General features: G+C 36.8%; 1 long non-coding RNA gene, 1 other non-coding gene and 1 pseudogene across 2 annotated transcripts; 1 reads left to right on the top strand and 2 right to left on the bottom strand.

Annotated features, from left to right (window-relative positions):
- Nucleotides 1-6,101: 6,101 nt before the first annotated feature.
- LOC120613502 (uncharacterized) lies at nt 6,102-14,079 on the bottom strand. Its single transcript, XR_005655726.1, has 3 exons — nt 13,976-14,079; nt 6,873-7,037; nt 6,102-6,543 (listed from the first exon to the last, which is right to left on the bottom strand). It is a non-coding gene; the product is annotated as an uncharacterized LOC120613502 (long non-coding RNA).
- A 4,318-nt stretch (nt 14,080-18,397) lies between these two features.
- Nucleotides 18,398-18,516, top strand: LOC120613504 (5S ribosomal RNA). Its single transcript, XR_005655728.1, has one exon. It is a non-coding gene; the product is annotated as a 5S ribosomal RNA (ribosomal RNA).
- Nucleotides 18,517-21,958: 3,442 nt separating this feature from the next.
- On the bottom strand, nt 21,959-22,076 carry LOC120613508 (uncharacterized; annotated as a pseudogene).
- Between the last annotated feature and the right edge of the window lie 2,122 nt (nt 22,077-24,198).

Here is a 24,198-nt window from a genome sequence, read left to right as displayed (position 1 = left end):
ACATAAAACCTCACACCACAGGCCTATGTTTCTCAGGTCCTACTATCCAATATATCATGTCTGGCTTTTGACATTAAAGTTAAAAGTTATGCTAAAAGGCAAGAAAAAAATGTAGTCTGACGATATCAAGCATCAGAACCAGACTTAAATATGGTAGAAATTTTGGAATTATTAGACTGGGAATTTAAAATACCTATAATTAATGTGCTAAGAGCTGTATTGAGAAAGTGGACAACCTGCAAGAAAACAATGAATAAGGGCAAAAAATAGAAAACAATATATGGAAGAGATATTAATCCAACTCTATTATTAATTTCTTTAAATGTGAATGGTCTACATACACTGATTAAAAGATAGAGACCGACAGAGTAAATAAAATATAGAATACAAGTACATGTTGTTACAAGAAATCCACTTTAATTATAAAGACTAAAATTAAAAAGGATGGAGAAAGATATACTATGTTAACACTAATTGAAAGAGAGCTGGAATAGCTATTTTAATTTCAGGCAAAGCTGACTTTGTCTCAGAACAAGGAAATCATCATGAGTAAAGAGGGGCATTACATATTGATAAAGAGGTTAACTTTCCAACAAGATATTACAATCCTGTGTATGCACCTCCCAGCAGAGTGTCAAAATATATGAGGCAGACACAATTGAAAACTCAAAGACAGACACAAATCCACTGTTTTAGTTGGAGTCTTCAGTGCCCCTCTATCAGTAATTGACAGATCCAGGAGGCAGAAAATCAGTAGGGATTTAGCAGAACTGACTAGCACCATCACATCATCTGGATCTAATTAACAGTTATATAATATTTCATCCAACCACAGGTGACTAAACATTCTCCTCAAGCTCACATAGAATATTAGCCAAGATAGACTACATTTCTGGGCTATAAAACACATCTTAGAAAAATAGACATCAGACCACAATGAAATTAAACTAGAAATAACAGAAAGATAAATGAAAAATTTTCAAATACTGAAAATTTTAAAACGCATGACTCAATAACTCATTGATCAAAGATCTCTCAAAACAAAATATATTTCAAAATAAATGAAAATGAAAATACTACTTATGAAGTTTATGAGATGCTGTAAAATCAGGGCTTAGAGAAAAATTTATAGCATAGAATGACATATTAAAGAAGAAAGCTCTAAAACCAATAATCTGAGTTTCCATTTAAAAAACTAGAAACAGAAAAGCAAATGAAGTCCAAAGTAAGCAGAAGAACAAAATAATAAAAGTTAGGGTACAGATCAAGGAAATGGCAACCAATGGGAAAAAAAGCCACTTATTTGAAAAGATCAATAAAATTCACAAATCTCTAGCCAGGCTAACTAAAAAAAAAAAAAAAAAAGACAAATTAGTATTATTAGAAATGAAAAATGAAAGAATTACTAATCCTGTGGATGTTAAAGAATAAAATAAAATGTTACAAACAACTCTGTGCTCACACATATGATAACCTATAGAAAAATGGACCAATCCCTTGAAAGACTGTCTACCAAAACTTACTGAATGAGAAAAAGACAATCTGAAAAGGCCTATACTAAAGAAATTTAATCAATAATTAATAGCCTTCTAAAATAGAAAGTACCAAGTGCAGATGAACTCACTGGTGAATTCTATAAAACATTTAAAGAAGAAATTATATCAATTATCTATAATCCCTTCCAGAAAGCAGAAACAGAAACCCTTTCTAACTCATTACCCTAATACTAAAACCAAATAAAGATATTACAGGAAAGGAAAAACTGCAGACCAATATCCTCTCATGAAATGTAGATGCAAAATCCTCAACAAAATATTAGCAAATAGAAGCCAGCAAAGTGTAAAAAGAATTGTACATAATGACCAAGTGAGATTTATCCTAGGTGTGCAAGGCTGGTTCAACACTCAAAAATCAATTAATGCTATCCATCACATCAGTAGGCTAAAAAAAAAATTCACACAATCGTATCAATAGATACAGAAAAAGCATTTGACAAAATCCAACACCCATTCAATATAAAAATGCTCAGCAAATTAGAAATAGAGGGAAACTTCCTCAACTTGATAAAGAACATCTATAAAAAATCTACAAACAAATTGTATTTAAGGGTAAGAAACTAAGATCAGGAACAAGACAAAGATGGTTTCCTTCATCACTGCTTTTCAACACAATACTAGAAGTCCTAGCTAATACAGTAAGACAAGAAAAAGAAACAAAAAGTATGCAGATTGGGAAGAAAGTAATAAAACTGTCTTAGTATCATAAATGATATGATTGTGTTTATAGTAAATCCCAAAGAATTGCTAAAAATAACTCCTGGAACTAATAAACAATTAGAGCAAGACTGCAGGGTACAAAGTTAATACATAAAAGTCAATTGTTTTTCTATATTCCAGCAATAAATAATGAAATTTGAAATTCAAAACACAATAACATTTATATTGGCACTAAAAAAAGTGAAATATTTAGGTGTAAGTCTAACAAAATATAGATATTCCCCATTTTCTGAAAGTTGCATTATGCCACTTCATTTTTACAGAAGACCTACACTAGTATGGTAATAACTTTTTTTGTAAAAGCTAAAATCCTGTTCAGATTTCTTTTGGTAAGTGAAAACAGGTGCTAATGTAGGTCTTTCAAAAAACGAAGTGGCATAAAGCAAACTTTCCAAAAGTGAGGAATACTTTTCACTTTACACCATTTAGGCTTATGAAAGTTTTCATAGGGAACACTCTACTTTTAAATAGGAGGAAACTTGTATCTAACACATCTATTTAAGGAAAACTATAAAATTATGATAAAATCAAAGAACTAAATAAATGGATATTCTATGTTCATGGAGAGAAGGCAGTATTGTATTGTTAAGATGTCACTTCTTCCCAACTTGAACTGTAGCTTCAATGCAATCTCAATTGATGTCCTAGTGAGGTACTTGGTGAATATTGACAAACTGATTTTAAAGGGAAAATGGAAGGGCAAAAGACCCAGAATAAACAACACAATACCAAAGAAGAAAAAAGTCAGAGAAATGGCACTACTCAACTTCAAGGCTTACTATAAAGTACAATAATCAAGACAATGTGGGGTTAGTGAAAGAATAGACACATAGATCAATCGGACAGAATAGAGAGCCCATAGATGGACCCACACATATATAGTTAACTGTTCTTTCATAAAGAAGCAAAGGCAATTCAGTGGAGAAAGGATAGTCTTTTCAACAAATGGTGATTGAACAACTGGACCAATGAAGATAGATGCAGACCTTACACCTTTCACAACAATTAACTCAATACAGATAATACACCTAAATGTAAAACACAAGACTTTAAAACTTGTAGAAGATAGCTTAGGAGAAAATCAATGTGACTATGGGTTTAGTGATGAGCTTTTATATACAACACTAAAAGCATAATCAATGAAAGAAATAATTGATTAGTAACCAAGGATGGTTTTAATCATCTATTCTGAGTTTAAGAAAACAATAACACTATTTACTTATTTTATTTATTTATATTAATTTTTATAAAGTCTTGGAAGCAGTGTAGAATGAGAACATGATAAAATAATAGGAATAAAGACTAAGAACAGAGAAATTATAATTAAGAGAAAATAATAAAGATAAAATAAAACAAAAAGTGCAGATTCTAAGTATCCATATAGTTACTACATATACTAGCAGCAATTTTAGAAGCTGCTTTATAAAGTGAGGGTGGGTTACAAAAGGTCTACATCTGAGGCACTTTTAAAGGTGCTATTAGTTGGGTATCTTTACATCCTTAAGATTTGTTTATTCATTTAGCAAATCTTTATGGAGTACATACTATAAACTGGACACTGTCCTAGACATTAAAAATTGACAAAAAATTCCTGCACCAACTCAGCTTTCAACCAGATAATAAGTAATATGTATGGTAGTCAAAGAAGGCCTCATCAAGAGGGAGACATTTGAGAAAGGGCCTGAGAGAGGTGAGGCAGGGAGAAGAAATGGCTAGTTTGGAAGCCATGAGTCAAAGAAGCAGTCACTGTAGCTGGAACTGCCATGGTGGAAGGGAGAGCAGTGGAAGATGAAGTCAGAGAGGCAATAGTGAATGAACAGGTTGTGAGGGGTCTTGTGAGCCATCAGGAGGACTTCTGAGGAAAATGCAAGCAACTAAAGTATTTTCATCACAGGATATGTTTTCATTATCATTGCTGTAAAACAAATGATCTGTCACAGTTTCTATGGGTCAAGAATTTAGGAGCATCTCGGGTAGGGGTTTTCACTCAGAGTATCTCAGGAAGTTGCAGTCAGATGCCAGCTGAGGTTCTAGTCATCTGAAGGAAGGATTTGGTGGGTATAGAGGCTCCAAGTCCAAGCCTTACTCACATGGTTGGCAAGCTGGCTTTAGCTGCTGGTGGGAGACCTGAGTTCCTCTTCACCCGGGCCTCACCATGGAATTGCTTGAGTGTTCTCATGGCATGGTGCAGCTTTCCCAGAGTGAGAAATCCAAGAAAGTGGAGTGTCATTGTCTTTTATGACCTAGCATCTGAAGTCACACACCATCACTTCTGCAATATTCTATTGGTCACACAGATCATCCCTGTCAGTGTAAAAAGAGACTACATAAATTGGCATGGGTACCAGGAACTGAGGATCATTTGGAGCTGTCTTGGAGGCTGGCTACCAGGGAAAAGAAAGAGAATTACTGGAACAACGTCCTTTCATGGGCCCAAGCAGATGAGATCTAGTGCAAAAGCAGAGGGAATAGCTCTTGTTAGATGCAGATTGGTCATTGGTAGTAACAATATTTTGGTGCAGTTGCAGGAAGGTGGGAAGTGGAGGTGGTGGGAGCTTGTGTACATTCTCTCGTGATTTTTTTTCCTGCTTCTCAGTGAAACAGAAAACAAGGTCATAAGTCAAGAATGAAGACTTGGAAGGAGGTTTTCTAGCTTTATGAGTGTTTCAAGTTTTTCAATAACTCTCAAGTGATGCAGTGGTTATTGTCATCTTACTTGCTTGCTCATGTTAAGAAAAAAAAAATCCCTCTTTTTGATCACTGTTGTATTAAAAGAGGCACAGCCTGAGTCTTAGTAAATAGAAAGAAAATCAACTGTTGTTGTTGTTTTTTTTTTTTTTTTTCATTTCAAAGAGTGATTTTCAACCCCTCCTTAGTCTCAAGAATTTTTTTGTTTATAGCATGGAAACCTTTAGGCTATGAACATCCTTTCGTTTGCAATTAGATTTCTTTGTTATTCTGCTTATGGAATAGGGTAATATACAGATAATTAAATGTGCTTAAATGAGACATTTAAAATATGAGACATGGTCTTTTCCAAGCCCAATCAGCCTAAGACCACGAGGAATAAACTGTCAGGTTTACTGACTCACTGAAATGTAGGGACTGCACACCAAAGGAACTGTGGGGTGCTTCTCCAAAGAAAGCAAGAGTTATAGGATTTTGCAAGAGTGGAGTTTAGGTGCAATGTAAACGAAGCAGTGTTTTGATGGGCTCAAAGCAAATAAGGTCATGGGTGAAAGGGTCAACATTGGTTCTGGGCTGTGAAATAGACTCGTGGTTCTGTTTTCTTTGAAATAGAATTACAATGTCAAATGTTGTGTCCAGAGACCTGCCATCTGAAGCTCTGCACGTGGATTGTAGATCAAGGCTGCTCTGCTGTGTCATATGACTTAATTCCTTCAGATAATGTTTTAGTCTTACTGAAATTTCAGATATGAATTCTGATAGTCTATAATTTTAGAGAAGAAGATTTATCAGTAAGAAATAAGTAGTTACTCCAAGAATTGAGCTATTATGGCATTTTATAGCTGTGACATGTATTTGGGAGAAATATTGTTTTCCAATAAATTTGTACCTGGCTTTATCAGGAGTTCTGATTCTGGATTCTGGATGAATGAATGGTAGGGAAGATATTTATTTTTTAATCCAAGAAAAATTTCACTTTTTCAACCTATATTATTATAATTTACTATAGTTCAAAATATTGATGCATAAGTCACTGTCCCTGGGTAATCTTGGCCAAGATACCTGAAGAGTTTGTGTTGCATATTTTTAATTTGTAATATAAGGAAGTTGGAAGAAGTCTTCACCAGTCTATTTATATAAAATTAGATCTCTTTTATATTGAATGCCTGAATTACAATGCCCTCTGCAGCATGTTTACAAGACCTCAGTATCCAAGTATTCCACAATTATGTCTGCCTGTCTTCAAAGGGAAGCCTCACAGGTGCTCACACTCCCAGTGTAACATCTTCATATTCTTCCTTTCTTGTTTTAGCTTCTCCTGGCTAACAAGTACCATCAAAGTTGTCTGAAAGAGACCTCCTGTTACCATGACTGATCGGTATGTGGCATCATACCCAGGTTCCCATAACCGCAGTTCCCAAAGTGGGGCAGAGAATTGTTGGGTTCTATAAGAACCTCAGAGGAAGTCTTGCCTCACTATGATGTCTTCTGGGACTTGAAGTAGTTCTGCTCATGCTCAGTTTTTTGGTAAATCTGCCTCTGTTTTCCATGCCTCGTCTTCTGCAAGCAATCTTCAAAACTTAAAACAAACAAAACAACAACAAAAATCAAAGAAACAAATCAACCAAAAAATAATAAGAATAAAGAAATGAAATGAATATACTCAGAGATCCAGCTCTGACTCTACCTTACATCAAACCACAGCATTTAACTTCAGCCTATGGGTCATCACAATTTTGTAAAGAACAAAGAACTTTTCTTAAATGTATATAGTTAAAAGGTATGTTTGTTGATTTTCCAAAAGCAGGGGAACAGGTTGTCCAGGTAATTTAAAGTCTTCATCTTTAGAAACCAAAAACAACTCGGGACGCAACCTTTAATTAAAAGTTTTTACTTTATTTTACTCACCAAAAAATTTAAATCTCTTGAATCTTAGCGAGGATATCCTATTGCATAACGCCCTCCGATGAACACACATGGCCTCTTACACCTTGTTTATTGTCATGACCATGTGATTTTTCTTCAACAGTGTGTCGAGTCAATGAATTCACAGGATCAGAGTCAACATGATACCTGTGATTGAAGGACAGAGGAGAAAATTTATTGAGGGTGCTGATGAGAGTATCATTGCTACCTAGTGAGGGCTCTACATGGGGTGGAGAAATAACTGAGGAAAGACAGGCACTGGTGAGGCTCTAAAAGAAAGCCTGCTGGATGGTGAATAATACACTAATAACAAAAATTAATGATTATTGAGCATTTACTTTGGGCAATCACTGTACAAAGATTCTCATTTTCATTATCTTGTTCAATTCTCAGAACAACTTGGTGAGTTACATGCTATTCTTATCTTCATTTTATGGATGGAGACAAAGCTAGCTTCAAAGAGTAACTTGCTCAGATTCACATGGCTGATAAGTGCTAGTTCTCAAGTCAAAATCTCTGATTTCGGTGCTTAAGATATTAATAGTTAATATACTTTTCAAAATATTGTGAGATATGAACCTCATTCTGATCTCTTTAAATAGACTATAAATGAACATGCAAGTAAGTATTTGAAGCAGGTAAAAAACTGTAATGTATCTATGCGTATTGATATGCAACTTCAAAAATTCTTAAGCCTGCTTCACCCATGGCCAGTCAACTACATCTTGACTTTCTTGTTTTGAGGCCTTCTGTTTTGGCTCTATTTCCACTATGCTTATACTTGTCAGGTAGATGTCTCATTTTCAAACTTAACATACTGATTTCTCCCTTGAGAATCTAACCTGATTGTTACTCAGTTTTATAGACCAAAACTACTAGTAAGAGACAGCTTTACAATTGTCAAATAATCACAAGGTAAGATCATATATGTTTGAAAAAAAATCATCAACCATAAGCTATTTATCTAATATGGAAAATTTATTAATGAATATTTATAATGGACCCAGCAGCCCCATTTCTGGGTATATAGCCCAAAGAAATGAAATCAGCATCTCAAAGAGATATCTGTACTCCAGCGTTCATTGCAGCATAGCCAAGACAGGGAAAGAATCTAAGTGTTTGTCAACCGATGAATGAATAAAGAAAATGTGCTATATAATGGAACATTATAATAGATATTATAATAAAATGTTATTCATCCATAAAAAAGAAAGAAATCCTGTCTTTCGAGACAAGATAAATAAACCTGGAGAATTTTATGCTATGTGAAATAAACCAGTCACATGAAGAAAAAAACATCATAATCTCACTTATATGTGGAATCTAAAGGAGTAGAACTCATAGAAGCAGAGTGTAGAATGGTAGGTGCCCACGGTGAGGGATGGGATACATGGGAAGATGTTGGTCAGCGGGTACAAACTTTCAATTATAAGTTGAATAAGTTCTGGAGATCTAATGCACAGCAGGTGACCATAGTTAATAATACTGTATTGCATATTTGAAGTTTGCTGAAAGAGTAGGTCTTAAGTATTATCATCGCACACAATAAAGGTAACTATATGAGGTGACAGATGTGTTAATTAGCTTGATTGTGATAATTATTTCTCAATGTATATGTATATCAAATCACCACATTGTACACCTTAAAACATATATAATTTTTATTTGTTAATTATTACTCAGTAAAGCTGGAAAAAATTTATAATGAATATTTAACCCAATGAGGGTCAAAAACAACACAGGCAACAGATCCAATATGAGGATAAAATATAGTCCTTTAGTTTTGTCTTTCGTAGATTTGGTCTTTCTCCCCACCTGCTGGTAAGAAGGAAAAACATTGACTTTGATTTAAAGTTTAGTCTGATCTGTTTATTTAAACAAAAACTTTATTTAATACTCAGGCTCTCATGCCAAAATAAAAACAACACATATAGTACTCAGTTTATGATTCCCTCAATCCCTTAATCCATGATTATCTCTCTCAGATGGTGTCTCTGTGTGTGTGGGAAGGGGGTGGCTCATGGGACATTATAAAGATGAACAAATCAGAGTCCTAAGATGCTATGTATTATGCATCTTCTAGTTTCCAAAACAGTGTACCACTTAATTTCTGTCTTTCCTGCTGGCATGCCTGGCTAAAGTATAACTCTTGTCTTTTGCTCCCATCACTTCATGGAAACTGTCAAGATCACTAATGGCAGCCATGTTGCTAAATTCAATAGTTAATTCTCTGTCATTGTTTATGTGACCCTTTACGAGCACCTGCCACAGTTGATTTTTCCCTTCTCTTTGATGTTTTTTATTCTTATGGCTTTTAGAACAGTATCTTCTCCTTGTTTTTCTCCTATACTCTGAGGGCTCTTTCCTTAGTTTGCTTGGATAGTGTTTTGTGCCAGTCTTAGCCTATCAATAACCAATGTTGTGGCTAGACTGGCCCTTGTGCTTCTTCTTGTGACTGCAATACACAATATGATCAATAACCATCAGGAAACTTGGAGGAAGGGCTAGGGTTCTGCTCTATTGGGGTAAAGGGTAGGGCCTAGGGTCTTGTTGTTTCACTCGGTATTGGTGAATTTAAAACATAAAAGGGGGAATTTAAAGTGCTGGAAAATCAAAAAAACAAGTGGATCATACCAAGATCCCTAAAACAAAGAGCCTGAGTGTGGGGAGGTGGTCTGGCTCTTTATCTAGTCCTGTTTATTTGTGATAACCATCACTGAAGTGATGCCTAAGCAACCAAAGCCAAGTCAGGCACTTTCCTTAAAAAAAGAGAAAACCCAGCTCTCAGAGTTTATGCTATAGATAGTTAGCTCCTCCTTTCATGCTTGACTTCTTAATGCTGGAATGCCAGAGTGCCCTTTTGAAATCCAGTCCCATATTTCTAATAGTTTACTTGACATTTTCACTTAAATGTCTGAGAGAAAATTCAAGCTTATCCCAACTCAAAATCTTCGCCTTCTCAGTCAGTGGCAATCCCATTATTCCAGTTGCTTAGACAAAAAGTCTTAGGGTCCTGAGATCCTGCCCAGTAAGGGAGAAACATAGATCAGGATTTTTTGTTCTTAAGGCCCTGCCCATGTGATTCATAATCCTTTCTCTTCTCTTACTTCACTGTGTCCACTCTACTATAGCACATAAACATTTGAAAGTATGCAGATTTTTTTTTGAAAAGTGAGTTGTAGATAATCTTGGAGTAAAATTACATACCGTTTACAGTTTAAATTTGAAGTTTATTGTCTGAGATGACATATTTCATCAGAATCAATTATGTGTATAAATTGTTTCATATAGGCTTGAGTAATCATTTTAACAGGCCACAGTTCCTTGGCCTCCTTTTGGTCCTCCATGGGGTCTTAAATTTAACATATTTAAAACATTATCCTTCCAGTAAGGGTCACTTATTTGCCTTTCTTCTGAGAATAGTACTTCTTGGAACAATTTCTCTCCCTCATCTAAATTTATGCTTTCTTTGAGCATTACTATTTTCTTACAAGAGCCCATCCCACTGGCCTTGTTTGATTGGCTCAGAGACAACAACCTGGCTCAACCTTAGCCAATCATAGTCTTTCAAAACCCTAGTTACAATGGATTGATCTATTATATTACACAAAGTGGGTCAATAAAACCCTTTCTTAGAATTTTGAACTTGGAAGCACAGATTGTAAAAAGCAGAATCAAAACTGACTTTTACTTTCTGTGCTTCCAAGTGTAAAATAGATACAGAACCAAGTTCAAAAGTTCAAGTTCTATCTCTCCAGAGATAGAAGGTATGAGAAGTAAAATGAGGGCATTATGGGTAGCCACATTTCCAACTATATAAAAGAAAGTAGTCTGTAGTAAGAGAAAATGAAACCAATGTCCAGGGAGAGGCTAAGATGAAAAATAGAGGACTAGATTCTGGTGATATTCTATTCCTGGATCTATTTTTTTCTGAGGACCAGTTTTATTTCTAGCCTTTCAGCAGGTATTAATGAAGAATGTTATACCTTATATTAAAGAGAGCTATTGCTAACTAGCCTAAGGGGGAAAAATGGAATTTATTTTCTTACATGGTTTGGAAGGATGTTGAAGAAGCTAAGATGATCAAAGAAATAGCTGTATTAACCAGGCCTCTATTTATGTCTGGAACTGATACTTAGAACTGCTAGGTTCTCTTTTTATCTATCTCTTATCTCTGCTTATCTCACCTTTTGAGCTGATATCAGTTGAGCTTCATGCAGTTAGATTTTTTTCTAGGGAGCTAAGGAAGAAGGTTGCAAGCTGCTTTGGTCTTTCAACTTTCCTAAATGGTGACCCCCAAAGACAAAAGCTCTAGGGGAAAAGTCTCTGCCAGCTTTAATAGAAAAGTTTTATAAAGTCCCCTGATTGGTATAGCTCAGGTCTGCTGACCACCTCTGATCTAATCATTCTGGCCAAAAGCACAGGTACTTTGGTTGGCAAGACACAGCTCATACGCTACTTTTATGTCTGTGTGTAGGCCAGACATAGCTGTACTTGAAACATGAAAACTGTTATTAGAAAGAATATTAAAATACATCCTGGGAAGATAACACTATAACTATCACAGTCCACTGTACCATTGTTGGTTTAATCTTAGGTTCCAGGCAGCAAAACATGCAGCAAGAAAAGACATTTTTTTTTGCCTAAGCCAGTCATTTCCTCATATTTGTAATCAAGAGTCCTAGTGAATATATACTTCCTCATCTCCTTTTTTCTTAGATGCCTATTTTGCTGAATGACCCTGTTTACTGAATCGCTCTAGTTGGTTATGTGGGACTTCTCAGTTTCTTCCAATCCCTCCCTCTCCATATCCAATCGAATAGGCTCTGTCATTTCTAACTCTAAAATATCTCTAAAACCAATCTCACTGTTCTATCCCTACGGTCACATTTATTATTCATACCTTCATTGTCCTTTGCTCGATTTGCCCCCATAATTAGTTTTCTTACTAACAGTCTTGTTTCTTTGCATTCTATCTTCTACTTTCCTGTGAAAGTAAAATGATTATGTCATTTCTCTGAATAAAATTTTCTCTTGCCCCCATTGCTAAGAAGTTAAAAACTTCTCAGTAACATGTACAGGACCCTTTGTGAACTTTTGCCGAGGATGCCTAATGTGTTCTCAGTGTTTAGGTCTCAGCATCAGTTCTGACCTTTTTATCCTGTTTGCTTTTGGCTGCTTTGTTATCTTTGTCCTATTCCTTTCAGGTACTGCTGTTCTGGCCCTAAGCTTTAATCTCTTAATTAGGTACCTTTAATTTGCTCTTGGGACTCCTGAATATTCTGTCTCCTTAAGCTTTTGATATTTACCAGGTACCCAAACCTGGTATTATATCTATATCACTTTTGGAGCTTTTAAGAAGCACATATTTCCTTGATCCAACTCAGACACACTGCACTGAAAACATTTTTTAAAATAACTCCTGGAGATTTAGAGGCAGATGCTTTGTAGAAGCAGTCATTTAGTACAACACTATGCTTGAGTGTCTCTGCTATTGCCTGTTATTGGAATTCTCTGATAACTCTTTCTACACTGACTGGATTCCTTCCTCCACCCACTCCTAAGACTTTTGATTAGCTGACCTGATTTTGAAATCTCTTCAGGCTTGTACCTTAGTCAACTCTGCTTGCTCCCTTGTGCCATCAACCAAGAATCACTATTTCAACCATTTCTTCTATAGTTATGTAGCCACTTCTTTATTTCATATCCTTGGACTTATTGTCTATTTTTGCTTTATTATCTATACTTCAATCTCTAGTTTAAATCTAACTTATTTTTCCCAACTGCTTTGGCTACATCTCCAACCATAAATAATCCTTCTCATTCATGAGTCCCAAGATACCATTGCTGGATGTTCATTAGCACTTTAAAATTATTGTGAAGGTTCCAGTCAATCATATGCAACAGCTTAGGGCAGATTGTTTGCATCTCTTTCAAATTGTATATTCAATAAAATCATGTTGTTTGAAATGGGTGATGGTGGGAATATTTGCACCACAAAAATCTCTAAATACTCAGCAAGTACTATTTTTTCCCCCATGAGGGACTGGTAAACATTTACTAACATACAACCATTTCCAGTGGGATACCAAGCTGTGGGAGTCCTGGTGCCAACCTAGAATATTTGATATAACCCCTATAAGTAAGAAGTTTTAGGAGTTCAGAATAATTTACCCCAAGATGTGGCATGAAGATTATTTTAAGCTAAAGGCAACTGAGGCCCTGTAGGCTCAAGGGTAACTTCTGCCCCCACACCTGTCACCCTTACTTAATTACTTAGAAGAATTTAAATTAGGGGCCTTGCCCAAAATAAGAGTTATCACTAGAAATAACTTTTTATGACCTATCTATAGGGCAGGGCAAATAATAATTACTGAACATTTGCTCTTAGCATCCTGTGAATGACCTTCCTCCCCTCTGAAGTCTCAAAACATCTTACCTCTTTGATTCTCTCATGTATGTTGTGTTCCCATATGTACATATGTGATTAAATTTGGTTATTTTCTCTTTTTAATCTGTCTCATGTAGATTTAATTATGAGACCAGCTGAAAGAACCTTGAGGTAGAGGAAAGTTTCTTTGTCCCCCACAAAGTTTATACTCTGGATAAATACCAGCTGAAAGCAAAGGTGAACTGAGCTTGGACAGGTAGGTGGTTAGTGGTCTCTAGACCATAAAAAGTAGAAAAATAAGCTCCTAACCATGCTCTAAATCTGTTCCACTCCTACACTGATCTATCTCAGTGAATGGCAGCAACGTTCACTGGCCCTTGCTCAAATTATTTAAAGTCTGTGCATCAAGTTACAAATCTATAAAATGAGAATGCTATTAACATCTATCTCACAGGGTTCTCATGAGGATTAAATTAGTCATGATTGGTGAAGTACTTGGAATAATGCCTAGCACAATATGATTTCCTGAAATAGTATGTAAGTGTTTAAATAATCTCTCAGATCAAAACTCTCATGGATTCAGCCTTGACTCCATTTCTTTCTGTCATACCCCATGTCCGATCTGTCAGGAAACCTTTTTCCCCCAATTTAAAAATTTAAAATTTATATGTACGTGAATCTGACCACATCTTACCACATCTACTGCAACTCTCCTGGATCAAGCCTCCATCATCTCAGTCTGGATTATTTTGATGTCCCGCAGAGGTCTTCTTGCTTCACTCTTTACTCTTATGCAATCTGTTTCTAGAAAAGGAGGAGTCTTTTTCTATCATTTTTTGATCATGTTCGCTCTTCAGCTGAAAACCCTCCAAAGGTTGTCTATCTCCCTAGGACTAAAATCCAACGTCTTTGCGATAGTCTATAAGGGCTTAACCCTGCTATTAACTCTTCTCTGACACTTTCTTCCATTACACTTCCTCAATCCAGTCTAGCATTTCTAGCCATTCTGTAAGGGAGTGAGAGAGGCGAGTATCATAGGATCGTGAAAACAAGAATTGGGAAGAAGCAAGAATGACGCAGTAAATGCAATGGGGTAGGTTTGAAGGGCTGGGTTTAAGCAGTACAGACCGAAGTTAAGAGTAAGGTAGAGCAGGAGCAGGTCAGGAATTTTGTCCAGAGCAAATCAAGTAAAAACAAGATTTGTACCCAGCCACTTGGAAATAAGCCTAGTATGAAGAAGGCAAGAAAACAGCCCCAACTAGTACCCTGCCGAGAACCTGGCAACCTTGAATGTGCCTGAGTCTTAGGTAGAAATGGGCCAAGTGTGGTCTGGCTTTGTTGTGGAGGTATTCAGTGTTAGGAAGCCTGTGTGTGTCTTGACAAAAAAAAAATTCCCAAACTGCTGGTATGTAGAACAAACTCCATTAATAATATTGACCTGCTTCTTTCCTAGAAAAATACTACTGGGAACTAAATGTTCCTTGGGAATAGCTGGGATAGGGCTGGGATGAGGGCAAGTGTTAATACAGCAAAGGACAGAACTGTGGCAACCGGGGCACTTGGGAGAACCAATCTTGATCTATCTCATAGATAATCCTTTTTTTTCAGGGACAGAAAAGGCATAGTCCAAGAGCAGATATACTAGGTGTCATCTTTAAAATGTCATCTTGATAGGGCCAGGATTGTAAACCAAATAAGCAGATAATCAAAAACAAAGTGAATCCAAAAACAAATCTTTTACTTGTCTAGTTTAAAATCACAGCACTGAAAAAAAGATTCCACAACAAAATCAGAATGGGATCCTGATTGTTGTCTTATAGTCCAGCCTCATCAGCCTCTTCTCCATTTCTGGTACTGATCTTAGTCTATTCACCTTGTTCCAGTCTGTACATGTACCTTTTGGCTTTGTTTCTTACCTATGAGCTCATTGTTACCTGCTTGTTTCAAATATTCAATACCTTTACTTGGCTATGAATTGTCTACTCATTACCTGCCTTGCTCAGGTCCCTATGCTTTAGTTATCTGTTGATACAATTGGCTCTAGCATTGTAATCTGTCCCTCACTTCCTTTTTGTCACCTGTATCTATCCCATTCTGGCTTTTTCTAGACCACGTCTTTAAAGTTAGCCCAGATTACCATCAGAGAAATACCCACCAAGATAGACGCAGTGCAAACAGTTCACATCAAGACAGAAAATTCCATCATAGCACATATTGAGCCACCAAATGAAAGATTCTGGAGTGCTGACAAGGTCAAAGCTTGGTCTTACACTGTGAAAATTTGTTCCAGTGTGGAGTTTAGGACCTGGTAATGAATCATTTCTACTCATACATACTTGATGCTGTTGGTTCCCCACACAGCTCCCCACATAGCCAGTGTATGCTTTCCCCAGCTTCTGAGTGTATAGCCACTAAGGCCCAGGACTACAGCTTCCCCAGAGAATGGCCCTTGACTAATGGGAGCTACCTCACCAGAGATGCTTGAGAATTTACTCGTCCCTCCCCCCGTCTTCTACCTGGATTAGATATCAAACATTACTCTTTGTGTAGGTGGAGTTGGGAGGAAGGAAACTTTGTGTAGGTGGAGTTGGGAGGAAGGAAACTTTCCTCAGACAAGGTTCTCTGAGAAAGTTTACGAGTCTGCGACTGTGCTGAATGAATGGTGCCAATGAAAATGATCCATTTTCCCACCTCTAAATAAAATCTACTTTGCAATTTGGAATTTTAGTCAATCCAAGCATTAAAAACTTTCTCCAGCTCTGATGAGGGACTTATTTCCACCTGAGAGCTCTTATACATATTCTTGGACAAGGTGTCAAACCCCCATTTTCATCAAATATGCCTTACTCCAGTAATGACTTGCGTCTTTTTTGAGGTAATGGATCTTCAGATATAAAATATAGGTAGGAAGTAGTATGTTAGTCCCTCTCATCGAATTGCATTGATGTGAGGCTCTAGAGAGAGGTATTGAATTCTGTTTCCATGGCAACTGCCTCACCGCTCAAGGGGAAAACAGGATAGCAATTGAAGTCTGTGTTAATAGCAGCTCTAAAAATAATCCGTAATGTGTTGAATTCAAGTGAAAGACCTAAGAAACAGGTACAAATTACAACCATGTAGGGTGGTATTGAACAATAAGGTGTGCAAATATTGTTACAGCCACAATATGCTTTAAGAATTACAGGAATGGTTGGTGACAAATATATTTTTGAGGAAAATCAATTATTGTTTTGTTCATTTATTCAGATGACCGTTGAACACATTATATGTCAGCTATGAAGTAGGACTGAAGATACAGATAAGTCAGTATTGAATCTATCTTCCAAGCTCTCAAGGTTTTATGGGGGCAATAGGAAAAAAAATCTGTCATGATTATAATGGATGTTTTATTTGTCTGCCTGACACCATTCTAACTGTTTCCCACTGTGTAGCAGTCAGGAGATTAAGGATTTGTATGAGACTGATATCACATCCAGCCCCAGGGACAATTCAAAATCATTTACTACAGTTACTGGTTCAGCAGTGAGCATGTAACCAAGGTGTAAACCTATATGACATTCTTTTATCTATAGTGATTGGTCTCTGCATGAAGCTCAGAAATCTTGTTTAGTGGTAGTGAGATGCTTATCGTTTTTTTTTTCTTACCTAGACGTGAAAGAGAGATCATGTAAAGTCTGTAGCTTCAGGAAGCCACATTGTGATCAGGAAGAAAGTCAGCCTGAGGATGAAGTCAGTCATAGGGCAAGGGCATAGTCAAAAGAACAACAGAGATGCATGGCCTGACATGACTGAACTGCACTGAGTCCTACTCTACCTCTGGATGTTTGAGTGATACTAGACAATCACATTTCCTTTTGTGGAGGCTTGAATTGAGTTTTCAGGTTTTCAGTTGCCTGAAAACAAAACGAAAAGCACTAACTAATTACGGACAATTAAGGACAATACCACAGAATAAGTGAAATATTGGAAGTAAGCAGAGGTAATTATGGATGTACAGAGGAAAAAGAAACCAGAGAGAGAGTAGGAGGTAACAATTAACTCTGTCTTGGAGAAAGGAATGAAAAAAAGATCAAGAAGTTTCCTATATTTTGAGGTAGAGAATTCAGCTTCGCTGTCAGCATAGCTCCTGACTGTCCAAGTCTCTAGGCTGCTGCTATTGGCAAAATGGTCAACTCCTGACCAGGGCTCTATGCAGAGATGGATGCATCATGAACCTAAAGAAGCTTAAGTTCAAGTGCCCTTCACTTGCACTGCCCCTTTGGGTTGAGGGTGAAAGTAGCAGCCCTAATTGTACATTACCAACTGGGCTGCCCAGCTGGAAGGTCACTCTCTAAAGCCTGGTGGTGTCTCAGATGGGCAGGGTGAGGGTGGGCTATCAGCATAATTTCTACATTTTCCTGACCTCCAGTTCACAACCCCGGGTGGACCCATGGAGTACTTGGATATTATCTTTGAGCCTAGTGTTAAAGATAGGAACTTCTTCCTGCTTTCATCTCTGCCTTGAACACTAAGAATAAACTTCATGATTATATAGTATCTCACATCCTCAGCCTGAAAGGGTGAGGAAAATAGGTGAAACCTATTAAGAGCTGGACTAGCTGCCGTAGAAGCTGTGTGTGCGTGTGTGAATCATTTCACACTGTACACGTATATAAAATCATCACACTGTACACTTTAGATGTACACAAATTCACTGTACCTTAATACAGCTGGCACTAAAGGCACTAAAAAAATAAATTGTATAAATCAAAAAATAATAATTGCTAAAGATAAAGGTGAAGGTGAAAGAACAGGGATTTTCTGACCTTAGTTACAGTGCTCATGTGCCATTAAAAAAACAACAACTGGATGTGAAAAACACTCTGCAATTGAAAAGTTCAGTAACCTGATATTTAGTCTCTGCTCTACCTCTCACATTAAGCAATCTTGAGCAAGTAATTGACCTAGCATTACTTTTTTTACACTGTCATTTTGTTTGGTAACATGAAAGTCAGCAAGAAAGATTAAAATATAGTTTAAGAAAATCTATCTTTAAAATGATAGAATGATTCATATTATTTGATAATGCTACTAAAATATAAAATTAAATAAGAGAGAAAGTCTTATATCACAAGAAGTCTACGGCCATGCCACCCTGAACATGCCCGATCCCGTCTGATCTCGGAAGCTAAGCAGGGTTGGGTCTGGTTAGTACTTGGATGGGAGACCACCTAGGAACACCAGGTGCTGTAGGTATAAAATACATACATACATACATACATACATACATAAAAACATAAATAAATAAGAACAAGAAGACCACTTAATTTGAATTCGAGAATTCCAGTTCTGGTTGTGCCTTGTGTGACTTTCCTTAGATCATTCACTCGTACAGCTCTCAAGCTGCTTCCTCTACAAAATCAGTGTGTTAGTTTATCTCTGAGACTTCTTCCAGTCTTAAGATTCCATAATAAAATATAACTACAATTATCTAAATTTTTTATTGTTTCCTTTATATAAAATGCTTGTTTTACTCCTCCCTGGGGTTTGTAGCGCTTCTCAAATCCGAAAAATTCTTGACCACTTTTTTTCTTCAAATATTGCTTCTGTCACATTCTTCTTTCTTCCTGTACCTCAAATTACACTTGTTTTGAAACTTTTCACCATGTCTGATAAGTCTCTTATGCTTTTTTGCATTTTTTATCCTCTTAACTATCTGCGCTTCAGTTTGGATGTTTTCCTCTGACTTACCTTTCAGTTTATGTCGTCTCAGCTGTATTGTTTTTGGTTTTTAGAAAGTTGATTATGAGATGTTTATTGATAATTTTCTTGGATGTATCTTTTCTTGAGTTCAATGAGATTTCGGATCTTCAAATTGATGTCTTTCACCAATTTGACCTATATTTATACTTTTAACAGTCATGTGGATACTATAAAGACTTGGTGACATTTCTTGCCTTCCTTCATTTCTTTAATCACTATTTACAGTGAGCAAATAATTTTCTCACAAGTCTGAATTGTGTAAGGACAGGTCATCTTGTTAAAGCTAGAGAGCCTCGTCAACAGGTCATAATATGATTGGCAGCCATCTTTTCCCTGCCGTCTAATGTACAATCCAGATAAAATTTATGCAAGTCAGAGAAAGGGGCAAAGTTTTCAAAGTCTCATTTTATAGTACTGTGGGATGTTGGCCAAATTTCTTCTGACATGAAAATTTCAGTTGCCTTTGTGGGAGATGACTACTGGCAGCTCGCCATATGGACCATTTTGGTGCTGGAGGGCAGTGATTTGGGCAGGCGCACAGGAGGAAGATTGCGGTGAAGCAGTGGCCACCAGGGTGTGACAACCACAGGAGCCACAAGCTCCAGTTGCATAGCACCCAGAAATAAGGCATGTAGGTAAGGTGCACACACAGGCTCAGGGAATGGCCAGGTAGCATTGGTTGGGGCTTTTCCAGGTGACTGGGGCTGGCACTACCACCGCCTCCTTGGTGGTCCTGTGAATGGTGCCTGGATTTCTTTATTTCTTGCCTTTTTTCTTTATACTTGTTATTTGCTTTTGTTATTTTTAGCACATTTTTAGCATGTTTTATAATTTTCAGTCGGGTTTCTGATTATGGATAATAAACTGTAGTCTTTAAATGATATTCTTCCTAAGTGTTAAGATTTTTAGTCATAAAGAGTTTCAGAGAATGATCTTGATCCCGTCAAGTCTTGTTTTAAGCTTTGTTACCCCTGACCTGTTTCAGTTTTGGCTTTACTTGTGGGAATGGCCATTAATATTAGGGAATGCCCCTTCCCAGGTCTCAGGCCTGTGTTTAGCAAATTCCTCCGTCTTGAATAACCATCTTTAACGCCCCAGTGCTATTGGGCTGCTGAAATTCAGCTCAAGCCCCGTCCTCTGTTTACTGCATTTCTTCAGGTTTCCCTTGCACATTCACCACTCAGAAGTTGACCAGCAGTTTGAGGAAAATTTGGGTGCAGATTTTGGGGCACTCTCTCTGAGTTTCCTTCTTGCTCCAACATTTTGCTCCTCAAATTCTGTCTCCTTGGGCATCCCCAAACTCAGCCTCTGTCTCCTTAGATCTGCAAGACTGCTGCTTTCTTCTCGGGCTCTTTCCCCTCTTGCTATAATTTGGAAAATGCCTTCAGGACAGTTTTGAGGTGAACACGGAGTGCTCCTCTGTGCTTCTGTTTCTCAAGGATTCTGGCTGTTCAGTGTTACTTGTGCTGGCCCTCCAGTGCCTTCAAAGATCATTTATATGTTTTTCCAACTTTCAGTTACTTTTGGTAGATGATTGAGTTCAATATAAGCTACACTGTTGGGGCCAGGGCCAAAAATTTTATCCATTGAATTTTAATTTCAACAGTTTATCATTTCTGAATGTTGCTTTTATTTCTGTTTAATGTCTTCAATCATTTTTAATTCCTTCTGCGTGCTCGCTTCACCTTTCTTTAAACATTTTTTATGAATACTAAATTTATATTTAGATTCTGATAATTCTAAAATTTATTTCTCGTTTTTTTCTGTATGCTTATTGATTTCTTATATTCACATCATAACAACTGATATCAATTTATAGAAGTTTTAAATTTGAGAATTCTGTCTTTTTAGATAACTTATATGTTTTTCCTTATTTATCCTGAGTCTAGCTTTAAAGTAATAAAGCCTTTGACAGTGTCTACCCGACATACTGATGAAGCAGAAGTTATACATTTTAATTATGTTGTATAACTTCTTCAATTAGAGAAGTTATACATCTTCAATTAGGCTCTGTGAAAAACTTAGAAAAGTAATAAGAATGTTTAGTGATAGACTTAGATTCACCAAGCTTCTTAGACATTTAAAAGCTTTACCTGTAGAAATTACAAACCCATCTTATTAAACTTTTTCCACTTGTTTACAGTATTTATATATTTTAGAGGAAAAGTTATCCATTAGTTGAAATTGAACTAATTTCTTTTAATCCTTTTTTTCTTACTTAAAGAAAAGGAAAATGCCTTTTGTTTGCAGGATTCAATAATGAATAAGTGAAAATAAGCTTTGGTTTAATTGGACACATATCGGTAGGTAAATTATTTATCAAATTAAATGAATAACCTAATATACTAATCAAACCAGTCTAGTACCAGCACTTAATGAGGTTACAAATTTGGCCTGATTAGAATTGTCCTGTTTGAGGCCGTATGTAGGCATGATCTTCTTAACTATCCTGAGACAAGACAGAATGGGAAGAATTAAAATCTGAAACTAGAAACGCCTGTTAGGTTTGGACAGATTCTAAGGATGGTAGATGGGGAAGAAGGTGGAGAACTGATAGAGCTGAATGTTTTAGAAGGGAGTCCAGTCCATATGCCCCTTGACAGTTAGACGTTGAATATCTTTTTCACTGCCACATCCAAAGTCACTTGATAGTACCTGTCACTTAGTAGATGCTCCAAAAATATTTTAAATAAAAAATAGAAGACTAATTTATATATCTAAAGCTATGGCAATAGACCCTCAGTCTTTGATAATCCACTATAAGTTTCTCTATAATAGGGAGATACCTGCCAGGAGAACTGGCTAGCTAAATTGATCCAATAATTGGTGACCTCTCCCCTGATCAATGCGTAAATGGGCACGATCAACTCTGAATCTCTCTTTGTCTATAATACGTGAATAGGTTTTTGTCTGTTTGTTTGTTTGTTTGTTTTTACGTCTACAACACCTGGTCTTCCAGGTGGTCTCCCATCCAAGTACTAACCAGGCCCTACCCTGCTTAGCTTCTGAGATCAGACAGGATCGGGCTTGTTCAGGGTAGCATGGCTGTAGACTAAATAGTTCTAAGAGTTGTTTTTCCCCACCACAGTGTCTAGTTAATGACAAAGCTTTTTTTTGGGGGTGGTATATTAAGGGCTCTTAGTAACTCATCTAATACTCGCATTAACCCTATGAGGTGCTATTATTAAGAATAGTAAAACTAACAATAAACTATTGCACTACTATTGTCATCAGTCACTATCATTCTGGTAATATTGCCAGAAGCCTGAGTGGAGTGTATCTTAGGAACCTGAAGGTGTCAGATCACCTGAGGGGAAATTTTTCAATGTGTGATCTACACTTAATGCCTCCTATGACAAATGCCCCCTGAGTTTGATTATAGTAGGTCCTCAGTTAATGTCATAGATAGCTTCTGGGACTTTAAGTGAAACCATGAATAATAAACCAGTTTTACCATAGGCTAATTGATAAAAACAAGAGTTAAGTTCCTATAGTTATGACGAAATGATATTGAATGAAATAATGTTATTCGAGTACCTGCTGTACATTGCCAAGGACTCGCCTTACTGTAGCCTCACAGTGGTTACTGTAAATTAATTCTAAATATCAAAGGCAAAATGACCAAAGATTTGAATCCAAAGTAGCAAATAGAATATACTCTATATTCTCTTTTAAGTCCTTTGCTGAGTATAGAAGGAGATAATGAGCAAATTCCGGATAACTTGTTGCATATAGTAACTTAGTACAACTGAGGACTATTTCTTGAACTTGAAATTATGTATTGACCACTGTTTTATCCATCTGTGTTTTCTTATGGTCTCTTTAGAAAGTGTTTAGTCATCAGCATCATCCTAGCGAGAAAAAGAGAGCAAGTGAATGAGCTATTACTTCTTACTGTGTATCAATGCTGTGCTAAGTGCTTCCCATAGAACCTATTTAGAACAACCCTGTGAACTAGATACAATAATTCTGTTTTGTTTTTGTTTTCGTTTTTGTTTTCAGATGAGGAAACTAAGCAAAATTAAATATCTTTGTGGCTTAGTTCAGGCTGCTATAACAAATGACCATAGACTGAGTGGCTTAAACACTAAAAATGTATTTCTCACAGTTCTGGAAGCATGAAGCCTGAGATCAGAGTGAGAACATGGTTAGGTTCTGGTAAGAGCTGTTTCCCTGGTTTGCGGATGGTTGTTTTCCTGCTGTGTCCTCATGTGGCACAGAGCAGGAGATGAAGCAAGCTGTCTTTTGTTTCTTCTTCCAAGGGCATTGATTCCCTTGTGAGGGCTCTAGCTCCATGACCCAAACCCTTCCCCAAAGGCCCATCTCCAAATACCATCATACGGGCCCTCAGAGTTTCAATATATGAATTTTGAGGAGATATAAACGTTCAGTCCATAGCACTTGCCAAAAGCACCTACCTGAGATAAAAATATTTTATTTACAAATTCTTCAACACAACTGAAGTAAATGCAGATTTACTGTCATAAACTATATTGTCTGGCTATCTCTATATTGTAAGCAATCACTACCAAGCTAAAACAAGGAGTGTTGCCTCTGAGCTGGTGATGACCTCAGTCTTCATTCTCCAAAGAACTGCAAAATAATGAGCTTTCTTAACCAAAGCATGGGTTATTTCCCGTGGAAAAATGAATTATATGTAGAGAAGCATGTTCATTCTTATCAAAATGTTTAATTTACTTCCATGTTTATACTGCTTCATATCTGCTAATCTTTTAAATTTCGGAACGCATCTAGGCTTCTCAACAAAGTTTTTTGGCTCGTAATTTTTGTCTATGCAAAACATGTGGCCATGTGAACCCTATGACTGCCTTTTGGAAAACAGTGTGATTTTACTATAAAAGGCGTCTTTACGGGTACAGAACTGGGGATGGCCTGTAGATTTGATTTCTTCTCACGATTTTCCTTGATAGCCCCTCCACACCCAGCCATGAGTGTTCCTGTTTTTATTCCATGGGTTGTGAATTGCAGTCTCTCTCAAATTTCTTCTTTTCCTAGTATTTACATGTTATGACCTTGCTTTGAGAAAGGGACTAGAATCTATAGGGCTAGGTGGGTGAGGATGCCTGGCTGGGCAGAGTATGTGAGAGTAACATTTTGTCTTTTCTAACCAATAGGCGAAGTGTTGAGGAGGAAATGGAACTCTAGTAAAGAGAA

This window comes from Pteropus medius, unplaced genomic scaffold (assembly GCF_902729225.1).
Source record: "Pteropus medius unplaced genomic scaffold, Ma_sr-lr_union100, whole genome shotgun sequence".
Taxonomy (NCBI): Eukaryota; Metazoa; Chordata; class Mammalia; order Chiroptera; family Pteropodidae; genus Pteropus; species Pteropus medius.
The sequence above is the reverse complement of the archived record's forward strand: the minus strand, read 5'-3'. Positions and strand labels throughout refer to the sequence as shown.